Source organism: Merops nubicus, unplaced genomic scaffold (assembly GCF_000691845.1).
Source record: "Merops nubicus isolate BGI_N331 unplaced genomic scaffold, ASM69184v1 scaffold5005, whole genome shotgun sequence".
NCBI classification, from domain to species: Eukaryota; Metazoa; Chordata; class Aves; order Coraciiformes; family Meropidae; genus Merops; species Merops nubicus.
This window is the reverse complement of record NW_008611469.1, coordinates 1-2693: the sequence shown is the minus strand read 5'-3', so window position 1 is coordinate 2693 and position 2693 is coordinate 1.

The following is a 2693-nucleotide window of genomic DNA, read 5'->3' as shown; positions in this document are numbered from 1 at the left end:
CCTACACTGCTACTTTGATGTTTCTGAGGGGAATGAGGACCAAGCAAAAGTAAAAGCCCTATCTTCTAATAAGAAAGAAATCTGTGTATCCACACACACACAAAAACCTTTATCCCCCACTATCAGAGAACCCCCTGAGGTGTTTTGTACAAGAGGGAGAAATTATCGAAGCCTAAATTAATTCATGTGTCTGATGAGATTTTATTAAGTGGTTAAACATCAACCACCATCAAACCCTGAACTGGAAGAAAAACCTCCCATGCTACCACATCAAATGGAAAGCCTTCTAGAAATCATAAAAGCTGCTTACAAAATGAAAAGGGTTAAATATTTAAACTTTAATTTCTACTTGAGCCCTAAGAAACAGGAAAGGGTGACAGCAAGTAATCCATTTCGAGGAGCAGTATCACACTGCACCTGCACAGCTTTCTGTGTTACTACAAAGCAATGTTAGGAGCTTCAGAGAATTATAGGCCATTCAGTCACTAATTTGCCACCACTGATTCCCTGTTTCTAGACCTAAGGCATAGATTAAGTCTTCCAGCTGCCCAACATAAAAATTTCAGTTTTAAAAGAGGTCAACAGAAGCCAGTTACTATTGAAAACCACTATTTTTTAGAGGTAATGCTGCAGATGTAAAAGTATGTTTCAAAAACAACGGTACCTCTTGCAATAGCTCTCCTTAAGAATTGCAAACATAAATTATCCAAGAGCAAGACAAGGAACTTAAGAGTTCACTCACTTGATTGTGCAGATTTGTTTAATAAAAGCCTCCACAAAACCACCTAGAAATCTGAGTACTTTGCAACAGAATGTGGGGGGGATGGACCTGAGATAAGATTTCTGCCTGGTGAGCATGACTTGCACTTGCATAAATGCTTTTCATCCAGATGGACACATGTTGCCTGATTGTGTCTTGGATGGTTGACCTCCTCCTAGCCAAGGAGGCCTAACTGTGGCAAAAATGTGGAGGAGTCCCCATCCCTGGGTGTACTCCAAAGCCGTGCAGATGTGGTGGACAGGGTTTAGCAGTGACATGGCAGCATGGGGTTAATGGTTGGACTGGATCTTAAAGGTCTTTTCCAGCCAAAAGATTGTATGATTCTATGACACAAAACTGATCTAGAGCTGTAGGAACCTGTGCACTCAGAGCATGGCTTGCCCCTGGTGTAAGAAGCAGAACAACAACATAGTGCAACTGCACCAAGTTTGGGTCTAGTTTTAAATTCTGGAACTAAACCACATTTTAGGTCAGTTGGTCATCTACCTGATCCTGGTATAGCCCAATTTTCACATAAACACAACAAAGGTAACAAGAGTGTAGTTCCTCTTCCACTTGACACAAACATAATGAGTAATTTTGTGTAGGAAGTCCAAAGGGGGTGGGCAGAGAAGAGAGAGAGAAATATCTAAGAACTTAGAACTACACAGGGAACAGGGGGCAAAATAACTTTCAGGGTATGGCCAAAACGTCAAAAAACCCTCCATTTACACTATTTCTATCCAGTGCTGGGTTTTCCAAGTGATGAGCTACTCTAGGAGAAATAGATGTTGCTCTGGACAGCTTTTGGGGACACTGCCGAATGGATGAGCAGTTAGCAGAGATGACAAACTTATGTAAAGCCAAAAAATACTCAGTATATCTGGCAAACCAGTAATATGCCATTATTTAGAACACTCAAAACTAAGACACAGCAAAGACCCTCTTCAATGCAAAACCAGATGGGATTAAGACAACGTATTTTTAACTGTGGGGTGTAGGATTAAGAGATGGAAGATACTTGAAGATGTTTTGTTCTGGAAGCAAGAAATTACATTTCAAAGTGGATCGTTAGCTGATGCAAATCAGGCACTCTCCCATACTAAAACATGAGATTAGGAATGCTTAGCACATACTTTTTGCACCATTTAAAGTAACAGCAGTTACTGTCACATCACTGACAGCAACAGAAATCAAATATGAATAATTAAGATACCAAATTGCACCATCAAAGTCAAATTTTCTTTTCAACTTGACATTTTCATACCATCAGAATTAAAACAAACGACACCTGGCTAGCCAAGAGAATTGTTTTTCATTTGCTCTGCGTTCACCTACAATACAATTTCTGACCCTTCCTCTAAACATATGAGGAAGAGACCATAGAGTCGCCAAGCTGCATTTAGTTCATTTTCCCACTGAATCTTCTAGAAATGGCCAAACCCTTATGCTTCTCCATTCAGACTAACACACTGAAACAGAAACGCTCTCAGATTTGTTACTGCAGACACAGCAGCACACTGTTAGAGCCTCAATAACCTTTACTTTAAGGCAAAGCTCTCAAAAACACCTTTAGCCTGTTCTTACCCCTTTAGGAGCATAATAATTACCCAGTTGTAAACCCGGGTTTTATCGTTAATATGGCTCCCTTCCTTATTCACTGGGAAACGGCTTTGCTCCACATTTGGGCCGGGGCACCGAGACAAGCTTGCCGCTCGAAAACAAGTTCCGATAGAGCAATAACTTTCTTATTATGCGGTTTGCTTGTTTTTAGCGCCGGGAATCAGATAAAAAAGTTGCCACATTAAGCGCTGCTAACCCCAAGTGTTGCAAAGTCCCCGAGACGAGCGCTGCAGGAGCCAAGGAGGAGCCAGGGCGGCCTGTCTGGGGAAGAGGCCTCGCCTGGGAATTGCAACACGCCGCCCGCACACGC